At 42.7% G+C, this 20,538-nt stretch overlaps 2 protein-coding genes and 1 long non-coding RNA gene across 5 annotated transcripts in view; all 3 read right to left on the reverse strand.

Moving 5' to 3' along the window:
• tctn1 (tectonic family member 1) overlaps positions 1-20,538 on the reverse strand; it is a 1,200,810-nt gene that overhangs the window by 371,972 nt on the left and 808,300 nt on the right. The window lies entirely within an intron of this gene.
• Positions 1-20,538, reverse strand: part of LOC119129586 — a 539,655-nt gene that overhangs the window by 55,387 nt on the left and 463,730 nt on the right. The gene's annotated exons all lie outside the window — the stretch shown is intronic.
• The window catches only part of slc7a11 (solute carrier family 7 member 11), a 232,910-nt gene that overhangs the window by 37,836 nt on the left and 174,536 nt on the right, over positions 1-20,538 (reverse strand). The window lies entirely within an intron of this gene.

Here is a 20,538-nt window from a genome sequence, read left to right on the forward strand (position 1 = left end):
GGGAGCATGTACAAAATTAGACACAGGAACTATTGGTGGAGCTTGTACATTGTGAAGTGGAAGGGACAACTGCATTAGCACTGCCAGGCTGTGATGCAATAGAGGGGGCAGGATGAGTTTGCTGCATCACTCGGTGCTGAGGCAGAGGTGGCTGCAGTCTCAGGTGACCCAGCTCAGTGGCCGAGTGGTAGAGTGTCCTCCCTGAGACTGGAAGGTTGTGGGTTCAAACCCCGGCCGGGTCATACCAAAGACAATGGGACCCATTGCCTCCCTGCTTGGCACTCAGCATTAAGGGTTCGAATTGGGGGTGTAGCGTCTTGAGGAAACGCGTAGTTAAACCACCAGCAAAGAACCCAGGAGACTGTACTAGCTTGTAATTTTCTTTACTGAGCGGTGAAAACTGCAACAGACGTTACATAGTGTCAGCCAATGGCTGATGAGAACATGAAAATAAAGTGCGCTCATCCAATACAATTTACAAAATAATAGCAAAATATCAGCGTAAACATTAAGATTAAAACGACACACGACTTACGGCATTGCCTTGTTAATGAATCACAGCAGATGGCAACAGATGTAAGTCTGACCGCATTCCACAGCATGGCTACTTGATAACATCCTGGAGACGGCTCAGCGAAACCGGAAGTAGCGCGGCGAAACCGGAAGTAGCGCTTCACAACAATACTTTTCAACTTAAACTATGAATTATCTATTATTACAAGATCGAAATGATTACTTAACTTATTAGAACATTTTTACAACATTGTAACCATATGAAATTATTTATTGATGAAATTACAGCCTTAAAGGCAACACAGGGGGGTTAGATCACCAAATGATTCCCGAGCGCGGCACCGCTGCTGCTCACTGCTCCCCTCTCCCTCAGGGGATGGATCAAAATCACACGGGGATGGCTTAAATGCAGAGGACAAATTTCACCACACCCAGCTGTGTGTGTGATGATCATTGGTACTTTAACTTTAACTTTAACCCAGGACTTACAGAGGTGCAAAATAATTATTTCAGAAGTTGGTCTGAAAAGAAAAGATGAGGATATTTGGTGATGGTTTTACATTATATTAATCAAATTGCTGTTGACGGTGAAACAATAATGGCATAACCTTAAAACCATAATAGCAGCCAAAATTTTAACCTGCCTCAACATTCTAAACACAACAGCAAACAAATATATTAAGGGCTGCGTCATTGTAATATTTCAAATTGCACCAATCTTTAAATTGGAAAATATAGATATATACTGTGTAACAAATATGGGGTAATTAAGATTGAAACTAATTAAATAATTAACTAATTATCAATTAGTTGTCAAATAATTAATTATTGGGTTAATGCGTCAGAAATCAATCAATCAACCGCCACTAGGGGCACCACATTGTTTTTCTCTTTATGGTTTAAGAAAGCTTAAACAACGAAAAACCTGAAATCAGTTCTCAGATCCAAATTTTCTCTTTACAGTTTAAGAACCCTTAAACAACAAAAGACCTGAAATAAGTTCTCAGCCTCAAAGGCGGCCACAGGTAATAGAATGAGTTTGGTTGGAAAAACTTAGAGGTCCCTAACTTTAGTTTACACACACACACACACACACACACACACACACGCACACACACACACATGCATGCACACACATGCACACACACACACACACAGACACACACACACACGCTTGCTTGTGGTTGTCCATCGATCCGATGATGACCATCTTCTTTTATTTGTGAGTCTGCTGATGTTTGAATAGTCCGATCCTGGATCCACAGGTGCGGTTACACACCGGGCATGTGAAGGAGGTGCTGGGGGGAGCCGGGGTGGCTTGGCGAGCGTGCCTCTTCGCACGCTTTGCTGCACGATGTTGTGTGCGCAGTTCCTCCATGTGATCCACTCCCTGTGAGGAGTGGGAGCGCCAGAGGTCTTGGCAGCAAGCGAGTTCCTTCAGTGAAGAGGGGTTGATCTGGCATCTCTTCAGGGTGCTCTTCATTTGATCTTTAAACCGCTTCTGCTGCCCACCAGCACTGCGTTGGCCCAGGTGTAACTGACCGGAGAGGATTCTGCGTGGTAGTCTATGGCTGGGCATTCGGATGACGTTCCCCATCCACCTGAGTTGACGTTGGGCCAGGATTGACTCCACGCTACGGCTGCTTGTCCTCTCCAGCACTTCTGTGTGCGGCGCTTTGTCCTTCCATGTGATGCCAAGGATCTTCTGGAGGCATCTCACATGGAAGGCCTCGAGGCTTCTCAGATGGCGGCTGTAAATAGTCCATGCCTCACATCCATACAGTAGTGCAGTGATGCATACTACTCTGTAGACCAGCACTTTGGTGTGGAGTTTGAGGTTCCTGTTCTGAAAAACCCTTCTCCTTAGGCGACCAAAAGAGGCTGATGCTTGCTTGAGGCAATTTTGGATCTCGTCATCCATTGAGCAGGTGTCAGACATTATGCTCCCCAGGTATTTGAAGGTGGGCACCGTGAGCAGTTGTTGCCCTGCTGCTGTGAAAGTTATTGTTGGATTTTGTAAGAGGTCAGCACTGGACTGACAGAGTACCTCTGTCTTCTGGGTGTTGATCGTCAGCCCGATTCTGGTATCTTCAGTTACGGCTGCCGAGAAGATGTTTTGCCGAGCCTCTGGTGTGTAAGCAACCAGGGCACAGTCATCGGCGTATTGTAGCTCAATGATGGTCTCCGAGGTCAGCTTATTAGTTGCCTGTAGCCTCCTGATGTTAAACAGTTCACCATCGTGCCTGAAGTCTATGGTAACTCCAGCCTGCTGCTCTATCCTCCTGCGTAGCAGACGAGGAAGATGTTAAAGAGAACTGGAGCCAGCACACAACCTTGCCGCACTCCAGTTTTTACACCAAAGGGCTCTGTGCTGTGTCTTCCTACTACCACTTGGGCCATCATCCCAGAATGAAACTGCACAAGGATGATGAGAAACTTGGGTTATCACCCAAATCTCTTCAGGACTTGCCACAGTAGTGTCAAATGCCTTTGAGGGATCGACAAAGGCAATTAACAAGTCCGTGTGCTGCTCCCGACACTTCTCTTGGAGCTGACGTGCCACAAAGATCATGTCAACTGTCCCCCTGTCTTTCCCAAAACCACACTGCGACTCTGGGGTGACTCGTTCTGATATTGCTGAGATGAGTCTGCGGAGCATGACCTTGGCAAGGACCTTTCAAGCAGTGGCCAAAAGAGAGATACCCCTACTATTGGAGCAGATGGATTTATCTCCTTTGTTCTTATAGATGGTAACAATGTTGACGTCTTTCCACTATTGTGGACGCATTCTCGTCTCCACACCTCTAAAATGTAGATGTCGCTGGTGCCACTTCTCGTGGGCGTAGAGTCCGATCCTTGAGCCGCATAACCGCTCACAGAGGGAGCAGGGGAACCCAGATACCAGGGGGTTACCAGCTGCCTGCTGGTGTCGTTGAATGCGCCTCTTGGAACGTCTGTCTTGATTGGTTTGGTGTATTTTTGAAACTGCAGTGGCATAAGTGATCTGCCAGGTTGATCTGTCGAGCTGCGTAGTGTTGATGTTGGATTGCTTTAAGAGGGCCCTGGTGTAGTCCTTAAAGCACCGCTTTTGCCCCCAACAGAGCGCTTTGCACCTCTCAGTTGGCCATAGAGGACTTGGCGGGGCAGACGGTCATCAGGCATACGGATGGTGTGTCCAATCCACCGAAGATGCTTTTTAGCCACGGCCTCTTCCATGCAGATGGAGTTGGTGTTTTTGAGGATGTCTGTATAGGGGACTCAATCCTCCCAGGACAGGCCAAGGATCCTCCGCAGGCAGCGTATGTGGAAGGCCTCCAGCTTGTTGATGTGTTGACGGTATGGGGTCCATGTCTCCGCTCCATAGAGGAGAGTGGAGAGACATACTGTGTTGTACACAGCGATCTTCGTGCTGCCCTTCAGATTATGGTTTCCAAAAACTCTGCGGCGTAGGCGACCAAAGGATGATGAAGGTTTATTGATGCGGGCGTGCAGTTCAGTGTCAAGGGAGCAGCATGAGGACAAAGTGGAGCCAAGGTAAGTGAAGCGATCCACTGTGTTGAGTGGAATGCCATTTATTTGGAAACTAGGGGGTGAGGAGGTAGAGGTAGCGAGTTGGGACATGATTTCAGTTTTTTGAATGTTGACCTGGAGACCAAATGATTGGTACAGGCAGGAAATTGAGTTCAGGGCGTGCTGCATAGCATTATCCATAATGTGTGGGTCGACAGGGGTGGTGTGATTGAGAAGACTCAAAATGGTTTGCCCAACGAGCAAGGATATCATGGCGGTCCTTAAGGAGCGAGGAGCCGTCAGCTGACCGGACTGGAGCAATCGCCCGCTTCCTGGGGCCATACAATGCTTTGATGGCATCGGAGAAGCCCTGAATGTTGTTGCAGTCTGCCAGGTTTTGGATCTCGTGTGCCTTCTGCACCCACCAGGTGTCCTCCATTGTTCGCAGGGCTCGCTGGGTTGCTGTTTTTGCTGCAATAAAGGTGTTTTTCAGGATAAGAGATGTGGGGCAGGACAGGAGAGCTTTGTGGGCCTTGTGTTTCATTTTTAAAAGTGACTGTATCTCAATTGAGTTGCAGTCAAACTAGTCTTGGTGATGTTTCCTTGATTGGCCAAGCACTTCTGAGGCTGCACTATAAATGGCCTCGCGCAGAGCTGGCCAGTCAGCTGATTCCTCTGGGATCTTTCCAAGGTTTTCAGCAAGGAGCTGCTGAAGGTTAGCTTTGGTGGTGGGGCTGTTCAGTGCTGCACAGTTGAGCCTTTTGTTTGGAGCTGTCCTAGGACCATGGTATTGAATGCTCATGCGGAGTTTGGACCTGACCATGAGGTGGTCAGTCCAGCACTCAGCTCCACGCATGACACGGGTGATGAGGACATCCTGCATGTCCTTTTGGCGGACAATCACATAGTCCAGGAGATGCTAGTGTTTTGAGCGGGGGTGTTGCCAGGTGGTCTCAAACCTGTTCTTCATCTGGAAGATGGTGTTCGTGATGACCAGATTGTTTGCCGAAGTTGTTAGTGAGGTTCTTTCTGTGAGGGTCTTGAGCCACTGTTACTTGTTACTTACTGCACAGAGGGAGAGAAGCCGAAGTCCGTTGTTGTTCATTTTCCCCACTCCGTGCTGGCCAATCACTTTACTCCATACTAGGTGTTCCGTGCCCACCCTAGCATTGAAGTCTCCCATGACTATGAGCTTGTCCATAGCCGTTTTCTTTCTGTAGGATTGTGTCAAGTGCTCTGTAGAAATCCTCCTTTGTGTTAAACACTGGTGAACGTGGCAAAGTGTTTCTTTGCCAGGGGGATGCACCATGTCATCAGCCTTTCATTGATGCCAATAGGGGATTCCGGGATGCGCTATAGCAGTTTGGACTTCACAGCAAAACCAACTCCATGATTACGGTGAGTGCCTTCAGGGACCCCTTTCCAGAAGAAGGTATACCGTGCACCAACTTCTGTCAGGGAGTCCTCTCCATGTAGTCTGGTCTCACTGAGAGCTGCAATGTCAATGTTATATCTTGCAAACTCCATGGCCACAAGTGCTGTCCTCCGGTGGGGCCTGTCAGAAGTTACAGCCAGGTCCAGCAGTGTGCGAACGTTCCACGCAGCAATGCATAGATTTTTTCTTAAACCAGGGGTGTCCAAACCTTTTGCAAGGAGGGCCAGATTTAATAAAGTGAAGGGGCCCGGGGGCCAATAGTTTTTTCAGACATTTTTTAACTACAAAAATTTCATGCAAATACACACTGTTATAAAACAAATTTCATTGTCACAATTGTCTTTATTTTTCAAATGACAAAATAAACAAATATAAGCCATTCAGGCAGATGTGAACAACTCTAAAAACACAAATTCTGCCTTTCATTCCTATCTGAAGATTCAGATAACATTGAACAAACTGTTTGAAATACCTTACATTTAAATGAGTTTAAAATTATTTTTGCCTCATGAACATTTTACACAGGAGTTACAAGTAATGCAAATTTGTCTGTTATTATTAAAACTTAAAACACGTGAGTTTTGCTCTTGTCATTTGCAATATCTTTCAGAAAGTAATAGTTTGTGTCATGTCTACAGGTTTATAACATCAACAGTATTAACATGGCCACTTCGTAATATTTAATATTAAGTAATATTTAATTTTTATTTAATTTTGACTCACAGCCCCGCGTGAAGAATCGCTGTTGTGATGCCATTTCAGCTTGGAGCTGCTTCACTTTATCAGCGCGGTTACTCCCTGTTAGCTTGTCGTATGTGTCAGCATGTTTAGTCTACTAGTGTCTCTTTAAGTTGAAATCCTTAAACAAGGCAACCGTCTCTTTAGAAATTAGACAAACACAATTGCCTTGATTTTCAGCGAAGAAGTATTGTAATTCCCATTTCTCTTGAAAGCGACGTTCCTCAATGTCAACTGTCCTCGTTTTCTTTGCAGTCGCCATGGCAGAAATGAGCGGCGAGGGGTGGTGCTGCCACCCTTTGGTAATAGGAGGAATTACAGGTTCAAGTTTCATTTTTTTTTTTTTATATTCAGTTTGACAGTGCAGGCGGTCCATAAATAATACATTATAAGACCGAAGCTGCGGGCCATATGAAATCTGATCGGGGGCCAGATTTGGCCCGCGGGCCGGACTTTGGACATGGCTGTCTTAAACCTTTTTTGTAATTTCGACCGCGGCGGGGGATGCTCCGACAATTGCGGTTTACCGTCCGGAGTGTGAAGAGCAGACAATTTTTAGACCACCTTTTCTAGGTCCTACCCCATCTCAGGGGTGTGCAGTGTGGAGCTGCAGAGTCACAATGGAAGCTGCCGAGGAGATGCGCTGCTCCATCCCACAATCTCAACGACCATCATTCCATTGCCGCCTTTGACTAGGCACTCCCAGCCACATCCTTAGCCTGTGCCCACCGCCATTCCACATCGCCACAGGGCTTTTTGGGGAGGGGAGGGGGGCTTGGAGAAGGGGGGGGGCAAAATGCTTGCGCAAAGGTGGGGATTAAGGTGAGGATGTGGGTGCGCAGTCCACATTCCCACCGTCTTCACTCCTACCAGGTGAAATCTCCAGTGGCATGAGAGAACCCATGACGACCTTCGACTGGCAGGAGTTGCAGGGGGCTGCCGGTGGTCCGATTTATTGGACTCCGCCTATGCCTGTCCCCAGGTACAGGTTTGGGATCACTCTTAGTCTGGTCTCTACCCTTTGACCTGTTCGACTTGGGTGACCCTGCCAGGAGTACGAGACTCCAGCCGACATAGCTCTAGGGGTCACAGAGACACGCAAAGTGCCTCACCACGATAAGGTGGTGATCCCGTCAAGGCACCGGGACACACATACACGCACGCACGCACACACACACACACACACACACACACACACACACACACACACACACACACACACACACACACACATGCGCGCACACACACACAAACACACTCACACACACACAATGCCGTTTAATAATGTGAACATTTACTGTCTAAATCTACATGGTAATCATAATGAGTACATTATTAAAAAAAATGGCTACTGTGAAAGAATAGCTAAGAAATAAGAATATCACGTCTCCGCTCCTCAGTGGCGCCGATTGTCACGCGAAGTAGAACTAACCCACGCCTCCTCCCACTCGTAGCCTCGTGTTACATTGTTTGTTGTCATGGTGTCAGTTTGCGTCTCTGCCCCGCGTCTGCGCATTCGGCCCTCCCCGCCTGAGTCTACCTGTAATTGTTGTAATCGCCATCACCTGCCTCCCTTCACCCATCTTGTACTTTGTACAAACCGGATTCGGTTGAAGTTGGGAAATTGTGTAAAATGTAAATAAAGTCAAAAGTCAAAGTCAAAGTCAGCTTTATTGTCAATCCCTTCATATGGCAAGACACACAAAGAAACCGAAATTCCGTTTCCTCTATCCCACGGTGACGAGACATACAAGTAGACGACACAAAATAAAAACAAGAAGGCACAAACAATAAATAATAAATAAAAAAATAATAAATAAATAAAATGAGCGAAATAATAACAAAATACAATGATTTGAAAATCCTTTTCAACCTATATTCAATTGAATACACTACAAAGGCAACATATTTAATGCTCAAATTCATAAACTTCATTTTATTTTTCAAATAATAATTAACTTAGAATTTCATGGCTGCAACACGTGCAGTAGAAGTTGGGAAAGGGCATGTTTACCACTTCGTTACATCACCTTTCCTTTTAATAACACTCAATAAACGTTTTGGAAAAGAGGAGACTAATTCTCTTAGCTTCTCATGTGGAATTCTTTCCCATTCTTGCTTGATGAACCGCTTCTGTTGTTCAACAGTCCGGGGTCTTCCCTGTCATATTTTACGCTTCATAATGTACCACACATTTTCAATGGAAGACAGGTTTGGACTGCAAGCGGGCCAGGGGAGAACCTGGACTCTTTTACTTCGAAGCCACGCTGTTGTAACACGTGCAGAATGTGGCTTGGCATTATCTTGCTGAAATAAGCAGGGTCGTCCATGAAAAAGACGTCGCTTGGACGGCAGCATATGTTGCTCCAAAATCTGTATGTACTTTTCAGCATTTATGTTGCCTTCACAGAAATGTAAGTCACCCATGCCATGGGAACTAATGCACCCCCATACCATCACAGATGTTGGCTTTTGAACTTTGCGTTGATAACAGTCCGGATGGTCCGCTTCCTCTTTGCTTTGCATGGTAGAGTCTTAATCCGCACTTACTGATGTAGTGACGAACTATATTTACTGACAGTGGTTTTCTGAAGTTTTCCTGAGCCCATTTGGTGATATCCTTTACACACTCATGTCGGTTTTTAAGGCAGTGCTGAGGGATCGAAGGTCACGGTCAATCAGTGTTGGTTTCCGGCCGTGGCGCTTACGTGCAGTGATTTCACCAGATTCTGTGAACCTTTTGATGATATTATGGACCGTAGATGTTGAAAACCCTAAATTCCTTGCAATTTTGCTTTGAGAAATGTTGTTCTTAAACTGTTCAACTATTTTCTCACGCAGTTGTGGACAAAGTGGTGAACCTCGCCCCATCCTTGCTTGTGAATGACTGAGCATGTTTGGGTAGGCTCCTTTTATACCCAATCATGGTACCCAATTAGCCTGATCAGATGTGGGATGTTCCAAATAGGTGTTTCATGAGGTTTTCTCAGCTTTCTCAGTATCTTTTGCCACCTTTCCCAACTTCTACTGGAAGTGCTGCAGCCATGAAATTCGAAGTTAATTATTATTTGGCAAAAAACAATGACGTTTCTCAGTTTGAACATTAAATATATTCTCTTTGTAGTGTATTCAATGGAATATGGGTTGAGAAGGATTTTCAAATCGTTGTTTAAATTTCGTTGTACATGTGACAATGACAATAAAGATCTATTCTATTCTGTATTTCGGTTTTATTTACATTTTACACAATTTCCTAACTTCAACCGAATCCGATTTCTATTTAAGTCCTGTCTGCGTGTCACTCCCGGTCGGATCGTCCTGTTAGTAAGCCCTCCCTGGTTTCTTGTTTGCCAGTTTGTTCCTGTCTGTTTGCCTCCCCATTAGTCTTGCTATGTCCTCCTGCCTGTTTGTTCCCCTCATCCTCTCCTCCACCCCCCCTTTTCCCTTCAAGAAACCCTGGTCTAAGGTGCATTTGGTCACCCTGCTCCATTCCGCACATGACAAAGAATATCATCAGATAGACAAGATGAGTAATAAAAGCAACACAAAATAGCGGTCTGGGCATGAACTGGAGGTAATGTGCAAAAAGGTGACCCATCTTAACTCCTGTTCCCAAATTTATGCACTCATATTTTGCACACTGGTAAATTGCACTTATTGTGTTCTTGTCTGGATGAGCTGGAAAGTGGCTTTGAAGTGTCTCTGCAGTCAGCCAGGCCACGTAGGGGAAGTTGGCAGCAAGAGTGAAGAAAAAAGATAAAAACAAAAGTGGAAGATTGAAAAAGACGTGGTCAGGGGGAGCTCTCTAGCAGTGCCGGCCTGGTGTTGCAGACCTTGCTTTTCCAGGGTTCGGCCTGGTTTGGGCCTCAAAGAGGTTCTGGCAAACTGGGTCCACCATGGTGGAGTCGGTAATAACCGACGTAAGCTCACACTCGCTCCCTTTGTTCCAAGAGACTGCCTTTTGGATGGGATGCGTGGGACCGTGCTGGCACACAGCCAAACAAAAAATAATTGATTTCAGGACAAAAAGTATTAAAGTCACGTGCAAGTTCCGGTAACAAAGGACCTCAAGCCCGCTGACCCCAGTGGAGAGGGGAGATTTTCAGCAAAGGTTCTAGCAAGACAGAGACCAGGAAGAGAGAGAAAGGGAAAATGGCTTCGGTTTATAAACTCAAGAAAACAAACCCGCCTCCCACTCACGGATAGGCTGAACTGGCTTTATGCGTCAATGTCAGCCCGTGTACAAATAGCTGTAATTTGAACAGAATGGAGTTATGATGATTCAGAGGCATAGTTTTTGGTAATTTGTAATGATACTTTGAGTATAACAAAACTAGCTTTGAAATCTAGTCAGAGAAAAACCTGAAAAACTGCACATTGTATTTATAAAATATATTAGATTAGATTAGACTCGACTAGAGTACTTTATTTATCCCACAGTGGGGAAAAAGAGTGCAAGAATACAAGAAACGTGTGCATGTTTCAATAGATTAATCTAGGAAAGTCACATGCAGAACATAATCAGAGATGGATCACAAAATGAAACATAGGAATGCAGTCTCTCAAGGTTCTTCTCAAAATGTCTCCGTTTTTAATGGTTGATCAATGCATACAGTATATTGCATGACTTCTGCTGGTTGGGGGGTCATTGGAATGTTGAAATGTGCATGCCCAGGATGGGATGGGGGGGGTCTTCAGGCACCAAATCCGAGCCGCACTGAGTGGAGAGAAATCTGAAGGCAATTATCGCTACAACTGTATAAAATTAATATAGGCATAGACTATATACTATGCAGTTGGTTTCTTAGGGAAAGCAGTGGATGTTTGGACAGCATACACTCAACATTAAAAGAAAACGTGTAATCTTATAATTAAAATAAGTTGCTTTTTTATTCCCCAAACCTGTCTTTTGAACTTTCCCTTAATTGGGAGTAACATTAACTGATATTTGACTTTTGACTCTAGCTCAAGCTGAATTCTGAACATATTTCTTATTATTTTATATTTGAAGTTATCATCCTAATGTAGTAAAATGTAAACCCACTCGTACACTAACTCCAAGTGAGCTAGCTAGAAAAGGCCGTAAGTAAAATAGCCTGTAACTGCGCTGCAATTTTAGTTAAACTAATTTCATGATAACATCATTAATCACCTGTCTGTTCTTCTTTTTTGTTTTTTCTTCCTTCCTTGGGCGCTAGGAGGCACATGAATCAGCATGCCAGGCACAGCGCAGTTTGAGGGGGGGCAATTGAATGGGGTCTGTGGCGAAATTGCAGGCAGACATTTTGGTCGTTTTTGTTGTTAATATTGAAAAATAATAGTATAATAAATAAAGAAGTATTTATAACAAATATGTCTCCTCCCTGGTGCCCTTTCTACTCTCTGGCGCCCTTAGCAAAGGAACGGACAGCTCTATTGGCACCTATTTAAGAACACCACTGTAAGTCTTGATAAATGTACTACTACCCAAAGTGATTGTTTGATGACATTTGACCAAACTCTTTCCTTTCAAAAACACATTAAGAACATTACTACAACTGCGTTTTTTCACCTCCGCAATATGACTAAGCTTTATCCCATTTTTTCAACATGCATTGCAGAAATTATTAAATGTATTTGTTACATCACGCCTCAATTATTTTAATGTATTGTTTTCTGGTTTTCCTATGTCTAGCATTCAATGTTTCCAGTTAGTACAAAATGTACAATATTTTGTATTGTTTCATATTGTGTGTTAAATGTTGCCCATTCTGCATCCATTGTAGCCTTGTTTTCACGGACGGGGAATCCTCCCACCTGCGTTACCTTCTCAAGGTTTCTTATTTTTTCCCCCGTAGGGGTTTTGTAAGTTTTTTCTTGCTCTCCCGGGAGTTAAGATCAGGTGATGTCGGGAATAATTGTCAATTGTGGCCATGTGAAGCCCTTGAGACGTTTTTGTGATTAAGGGCTATATAAGTAAATTTGACTTGACTTAATAGAAGGGGGGATGTGATGAAACCAGGCTGACTACCAACTGAAACCGAGAGCGCGTCCACAGCTCGGTTTTCATCCCTGGGAGTCCAACGAAGTCGGTGATGATAGTAGGGTTGTATATGTGTGTGTATGTCATGTGTCTGTGTGCGTATCAGAGCGTCCAGAGCTGCTTCACCAGTCTTGTCTCATGTATTGGAAACGTACTTGGCATAAAAGTCTTGGGAGGAGGGGTGAGAGCTAGTGAATCACTGAATCATCAATATTCATACGATCTGTCGAGCCGGGTATATAAAAAAATTCTTAGGTGGAATTTAATACCTTTTTAATACCGTCACAATATTTTTTAATACCAACACGACTTCAAGCTCCAACTATTTAAGCTTCAGTGTTCGGGCTTAGTAAATAATAACTACAAAAACTAAATAGTTTTTCATTGTTACGTGTAGAAAGAGCACACACCACTTTTGTAGCACTACACTGTTTTATAATCATTTCATCATCTGATGGAGGATTCAGACAACATTAGCCTCCAATTATGGCTTTACATTTTCCTTCAGTACAACATCAGCTAGATATGTTTTTTAATTAAATACATTTGCCAATATTATAACTACCGTATTTTTCGGACTAAAAGTCCCGTTTTTTCTCATAGTTTGGGTGGGGGGGCGACTTATGTGTAATTATTCACAAATTTTTACTTGATCATTAACACATTACTTACTTACTAGTATAGTTGATCACTTCACGCATGGAATAATTGGAGCCTCACTGACAATGAGTTCCACTCACTGACTTCCGCAGTCAGGAGATTTAATGTTTTGGAGTGACACAGATGGTTCGATAAACTTGTTATTTATGTTATAGTTATTTGATACATATATAGTTTATTTACAGCAGCAACGTCTATGTCAAAGTCAAAGTCTGCTTTATTGTCAACCTCTCCACATGCCAAGACACACAAAGAAATCGAAATTACGTTTCCACTATCCCACGGTGACAAGACATAGTACACGACATACATACAAGCAAACAACACAAAATAAAAACAAGAAGGCAATGAATAATAAGAGTGATGAATAAATAATAAATAAACAAATAACACAATAAATAAATAAGAGGAGCAAAACGGAGCAAGTGTGCATACAGCAGACAGTCAGAATATAGCGCAAAAGTACAGGACGCTACGCAGAAGGGGGGAGAGAGTTCAGGATCCTAACAGCCTGGAGTACGTAAGTCTATGTTGTTAGACTTCAGAAGTTTCCGATTGTCTAGCAAGGCCGTGAAGGCAGCGGGGGGGGGGAAGAGCGCTCATCATCGCTTGCTGTGTTGGCTCATATGTTTAGCTCTTGTTTTGTGAAATAAAGAGCCGGTTACCAAACACACGTCTTGCCTGGTACTTTGGTAACGCTATAACGCTACAATATAGTTATATAGTATATAACTATATTGTACTCCCCGGGAGTCCGCGCCGCAATCGGCGGCATACGGAGTCCCCGCCGCAATCGGCGGCATACAGGGAGTCCCAGCCACAATCGGCGGCATACAGGGAGTGACTATAATATATACGTAGATCTGTGGAATAATTGGAGCCGCAACTGACGACGAGGCTGACGTCAGTGGCGCATGGAGTTCCAGACACAACAGCTGTGTTTTTATATTTTTTTTAAGTGACACAGAGGACGAAGATTTCGATGGATTTAATGATTAGGAGTGACACGGATGGTTCGATAAAATTGTTGTTCATATTATAGTGTGATATATATTTTATATATAGTTATATGGGCCTGTGGAATAAGTTGAATTGCAACTGACGTCAGCGGCGCACCGCACACACTTCCGGGATTAGAAGCGCCGGCGTTTACACAAAGGACTGTCAAGTGGCATGGTGGTACAGATGGTGTAAAATTAGGTATTGAATTTGGCCCAGGCACATTGGCTATCCCAAAACATGTCGTAGTTCAAAATTTCACCAGGAGATGGTGTTAAAGCTTGACATAGGGGTGACCGGATGGAAATTAACAAATCTAATCAATTAAATTGTTAGCAATTGGGAGGACACGACCTGTTCAAACACGTAGCAACGCACAATTTTGGAATAAGAGTTTGCTATGCCATAATTTTAAGATGTAACAGCTTGAGCAATATCAATATATGTGTTTAAGTTGGAGGAACCCATTATTGTGTTAAGTACTATTATGTGACAAGATATATGTGATTCATGTTGCAATGTTTTGTCCAACCTGTATTTAACATTGGTGTTCCATCCATACCTGAATGTATTAAGTTGAAGAGGAGACATTAAGGGCTATATACTAAATGCCAGAACGAGCAAAACAGGAAACACCTATTAAGGGTGATTGCTGCTTGAAGCAAGGTTGCCAAGACAACCGAGGGGCACCCACGTATTCCGGTGAGGTAATTCCGATGAGGTAATGCCAGAACGAGCAAAACAGGAAACACCTATTAAGGGTGATTGCTGCTTGAAGCAAGGTTGCCAGGACAACCGAGGTGCACCCACGTATTCCGGTGAGGTAATTCCGATGAGGTAATGCCAGAAGCATATAAATATGACGCCCGGACACAGAACGGGGCGCTTCTCCGAAGTCACGGCGATAGCCGTGACGCTGCCCGGACTAAAAGAACGAAGATGGACTTTGCATTCTTTTTCAGATTGAACCAAAATCTACTAAGATGAATTTCCAGAGTCTTCGAATTGGACTTTGTCAAATTTTAAGCTTCGAGGAAGGCAGAGGAGACAGCCGCTGGGGCAGAAAGGAGAAGTCGCCAATTTTACTTTTTTGGCTAGGCTCCTCACGGCCAGACCTTTCCTCTTTTTTAAACAGAATTCGGATTTTGGAACAAAGGAGAGCCGATCACTCGACTTGTTCAACCAAATAGGATTTTAGACCTTTAGTCTCCTCTTTTGTTCTGTGTGGGTGAGTCTTGTTTTTTGTTTTTTTCGACTTGTAATTCTTTTTCTTGCTTATTCATTAAATCTCTTCTTAAGCCTTAATTCGGTTATCGATTATTTCGTATTAACTATGTCGAGCATGGTTTTATATGCGGTAATTACAACTTTAAAATGTCTTTATTTCCCTATCATAGTCATTCTTTAAATCCGTTCAATTCTTTTTAAAGTGAAGACAGCTTTAATCCTTAACATCAGGAATTGTCAGATCTGGTTCGAAGTAGTTATCTTGAGCTCAGCTAGAGCGAGGGCGCTCTAGTAAATTAACGAATCCTTGAGGTCTTAACAAAGACATCTAAAAAATATCCGTAACGTAATACCAGCATCAAACAACCGAAGGGAGCCATCATTACGGCGCGGTCATATCGACGACTCGCCTCGAATAGAGTTACTCGGCTCGCGCGTCGGATGACTTAAAAAGGATTGGCGTCGTAAAGAAATTAGATTGATTCTGGTAGAATTAATTTAACTCGGGTGGTCAGCTACGGACGAGTCCCTTCACCCCCGGCTTATTGAACCCGTTACTGGGGAGCCGGTGCCACTATAATAAAGTGCGCGTTTGACAGGACGAAGATTCCAATGGATTTAATGATTTGGAGTGACACGGATGGTTCGATAAAATTGTTGTTTATATTATTGTTATCTGATATATAGTTTATATCTAGTTATATGGGCCTGTGGAATAATTTGAACTGCAACTGACCGCACACGCGGCGTTGTTTACACAAAGGACGAAGAATTTGATGGATTTAATGATTTGGAGTGACACAGATGGTTTGATGAACGTGTTCTTTATGTTATAGTTATTTGAATCACTGTTAATGTTACGTCAGGCCCGTTCTCAGCTCCTCGTTTGTGTTTATGTCACGTTAGCATACCGTATCGTTTAGCCTGTTGTTGCTGGTTCATGACTCTTCTTGGTGTTGGATTTTGTCAAATAAATTTCCCCCAAAATGCGACTTAAACTCTGGTGCGACTTATATATGTTTTTTTTTATGATGTTATTTTATGGCTGATGCGACTTGTACTCCGGAGCGACTTTTAGTCCGAAAAATACGGTACTATTATTATACTATATGATACAATATGATATACCGTAATTTTCGGACTATAAGTCGCGTTTTTTTTCATAGTTTGGGTGGGGGGGCGACTTATAATGAGGAGCGACTTATATGTGAATTTTTTCAAAAATGTTCAAAAGAAAAAAAGTGAAACGGCGATAAACGAACCGTGATGTAGCAAGGGATTACTGTAATTTGAATTTCAAGTGACGTCAGCAGTGCGGCGCGGCGGTTGTTTACAAAAAGGACAAAGATTGATCACGGGATGACGAAGATGACGAAGGGCCCCACGTACTACCGGCATCATTAGCGGCTTTGTTTCTAAGTGACACGGAGGACGAAGAGTTTGAAGGATTTAAGGATTTGGAGTGACACAGAAGGTTTGAAAAACTATTATGGCTTTTACGCACGCCCGGTCCTACTTTACGGAGCTCTCTTTCACCTCCGTGGATAGAAGTCGGGGGCCGGCGCTCGGCCGGGTGGCTGTCCGGGGACGGTGGATGGGGCTCGGTCATGGCTTTTACGCACATCCGGTCCTATTCTATGGATCTCTCTTCCACCTCCGTGGCTGGAAGTCCACGCCGCCACACGCCTGGAAGTTTGTTTTGTTTAATAAAGAGCCGTTTACCAAACCCACGTCTTTCCTTGTACTTTGTTAACTATGCTACAATATAGTTATATACTAAATCTGTGGAATAACAACGAGGCTGACGTCAGGGCGCACGCGCGGTGTTGTTGACAAAGGACGAGGAATTTGATCGATGGATTTAATGATTTAGAGTGCACAGATGGTTTGATAATATTATTGCTTATATAATAGTTATTTGATATATAATTTATATATCGTTATATGGGCCTGTGGAATATTTTGAAGTGCAAGCGCCGTCAGCGGCGCGCACCCATTGTTGACAAAGGACGATCAATGGATTTAATGAATTGGAGTGACACAGATGGTTTTATCAATGTGTTATTTATGTAATAGTTTTTTTTAATAACTCTGAACGTTACGTCAGGCCCGTTCTCAGCTCTTCATTTGTGTTTATGTCACGTTAGCATACCTATCGTTTAGCCTGTTGTTGCTCGTTCACGTCTGTTCTTGGTGTTGGATTTTGTCGAATAAATTTCCCCCAAAAATGCGATTTATACTCCGGAGCGACTTATATATGTTTTTTTTCACGTTATTGTGCATTTTATGGCTAATACGACCTATATTCCGGAGCGACTTTTAGTCCGGAAATTGCGGTAATATACAATATTATACTACTACAATTATGGCATTACATTTTCCTTCAGTACAACATCAGCTAGATATGTTTTTTAATTAAATACATTTGCCAATATTATAACTACTATTACAGATTATCAACAGTAGGCTAAATCGTTAAAATAATCAACAATCCATGAAAATATTTATTTACTGACAGTGTTGGGATTAACGGCGTTAGAAGTAAAGTCAATAAATTTCCAGTAACGGATAATTTACTGAATTACTATGTGAATTGTTGTAACCCCATTACCGTTATTAACAGTGAAATGTGGCATGTTACTTATGCTCCTTGGGACGCGTCGACCCGCAACGCAAAAACGCTTCCGCCTCTCCGTGGACTAACATTTGACTCGCTACGCCTCGTGTCAGCCGATCATCTTTGGGAACGTGTAAAGTGACATTCTGCGCAATGTAACGAGTGGGGACTGATTGCAGAACGCAGAAGGGTATTACTCCTCCCACAGCCTGTTAAGTCACGCTCCGTCCCTGCTCACACAACACCCCTATTTTTTTAGTGGTCTACCAGAACTGTGTGGGAATGGATATTAAAGGAATGGGAAAGATTTATAATGCGTAAAAGTTTTAGGGAGAGTTTAAAAAAAAATTATATTGTGTACTGGACCACAATGCAACAGGAGATTCATGTGCAACCATGACCCACTTTCGCTATGCATGATGTCCCCGGCGTTAGTGTAGTGTGACATTTCTGAAGTTGTACACTTTGCATTACTTTGCAAGGTAAACCAAACATCTAATTAACTTACAATTCACCCATGCCCTGTAGTGGCCAACAAGAAACATTACGTGTTGGAAATTTCAACACAGTGGTGTTTAAATTTCTAAATAATGTATACACCGTTTCTACTTCGCGGAATTTCATTTTTCGGTTATGGAATACATCTCCTGTGAAAAACAAGGTACCCCTAAATTTTTAGGGAATAGTCCAGCACTTAATACAAATGGGAAAAAGTCTTAAAGGTGGATAGCAATTTGAAAATTTAATACCTCATCAGATGGCATTTACTACTTTTTAATATTTTTAATGGCCACATTTTACGCTAATTTCATTTACTACCGTTTAATACCTTTTACAACCCCACGGAGTCAAACATCACATCTACTTTGGGATTGAACTGAACCGTCGCATTAGTCTGAGTGTTGATTGTTCATCCCACACCATCCAGCTTGCAGCTTGTTCCCTTTCAATGCAGCTGCTCTCGTCGGCTCCTAATTCATTCTATGGTTCAATTTTGGAAGAAAAATATAGCAGGAAACTAGAATAACTTGAGACAGAGGACAGCAGACAGATGGGCTAAAAACAGAACAGTTCAAGCTGCAGAGGGAGTAGGACGCTTTTGTTCTGCTCTCAAGGGTATAGCTGCAAACTGAGATAACGGCTTACAGACACACAGACATTCAAAATACAAATTGCTTAATATGAAATAGCTTAACTTGTATAAGGCCAGAGCAAAAGAAAGAAACATTTGGAGTGATGGCGCCAAAAAAGGATCGGGCAACAGCAGATACTTTGGAAGAAATCAGAAATCAGATGAGAACTCAGGTAAATCTGCAGAAAACTCTGGACATGCTTCAAGAGACTAGAGGGGAGATTAGAGACATTAAGAAGAGTGTTATGGAAATGGAGACTCGATTGATTGGATTAGAAATCAAGATGGAAGAAATTGCATTTCTCAATGCTGAGAATGCCAAAAAAGACCGGCTGATAAAAATTCTCACCAACAGAGTAGAAGATACCAACCAACAATATAAAATTAACAATGTAATCATCTCAAGATCTCTCCTAGACATCAAAATGGTACTGATGGTGAAGACGAGGTAGAAAATCAATCCGAGGAACAGCAAGTGGTGGATTCCCTTACAACAAAAAGCTGCGCTGGACAAGGCAAATGTGGATTTCTGCCAACTCCTTTCAAAAGAGGGGCAACTGGACGTAGGGTGAGTTAAAATCGTGTGGTACTACTGAGATTTATAAATATCAAGCACAAAGTTGCTCTACTGAAACCGGGAAAAAATGTAAGAGGATCGAATGTCTACATGAACGAAAACTCAACAAGCAAAATGCAACCACCGCATGGAGAGCTCGCCAATTGAAAAAGCAAGGTAAAATACAAAGTACTTGGAAGGCAAATTGCAAAATCTACATAAAGCCGAATGGATCATCCCCAGAAAGCACCAAACCAGTGCTGATCAAAGCGATGGAAGAATTGGAGAAACATGCAAATTGAGGTATGTCAAGCCTAACTTCATCCTAATTAAATAAACAATAAATCGTTAACAAAAAGAACTAACGGACTTGGCTGCGATATATGAGAAAATTCTATTGGAAATTAAAAATCATCCCACAACAAATGATCCGAATTAACCCAGGACATTAACCCAGACTGTCACTACTACGAAAATGGACTAGACAAATATGGATACTACTTGAAAGATCAATCAAACAACTGCATGGATATGAAAGAAAACTGTCCATAACCTACTCAACATCTGGAGTTCAAATTCCAACTTTGGAAAATACTAATTCAGACATTGAACAAACCTTTCAACGTCATTGCAATATAGAAAATGTGGATCAAAGGAAATACAGAGTCAATGAGTCTCCACTTCGACGAATATAAACCAGTCCACAGATGTAGAGATCACAATCTATATCGAAAACAATATTATTTTTGAAACACTATAGAGTATGTCAATGGTGATTGAAAATATTTGTGACTAGAAAACAAATACTCTAGTTAGAAGATATTATTGCATGCATTTCTTTAGTAAGCATGTATTGAGTAGCTGGATTTGACATGCCTTCTGGTATAATAAATCTTTTTAGACTGGGACAAGGGAGCCCTGGGCTCAGAAGACTGTTGATATTTGAGCACCTGCAGATGAGCACAACAGTGAGGAGGCACACGCCAGCAGTGGCCGGTGTTAAATATTTGAATAAATTAAACACAGAAACAAAGACGTTTGCAAATCTAAAGACTTTCAAAAACATTAAAGAGCTTATTGATACAAAATACAACGCGTCTTATGAGACGCATTCCAAAATTGCTTCAAC

Source organism: Syngnathus acus, chromosome 10 (assembly GCF_901709675.1).
Source record: "Syngnathus acus chromosome 10, fSynAcu1.2, whole genome shotgun sequence".
In the NCBI taxonomy this organism is placed as follows: Eukaryota; Metazoa; Chordata; class Actinopteri; order Syngnathiformes; family Syngnathidae; genus Syngnathus; species Syngnathus acus.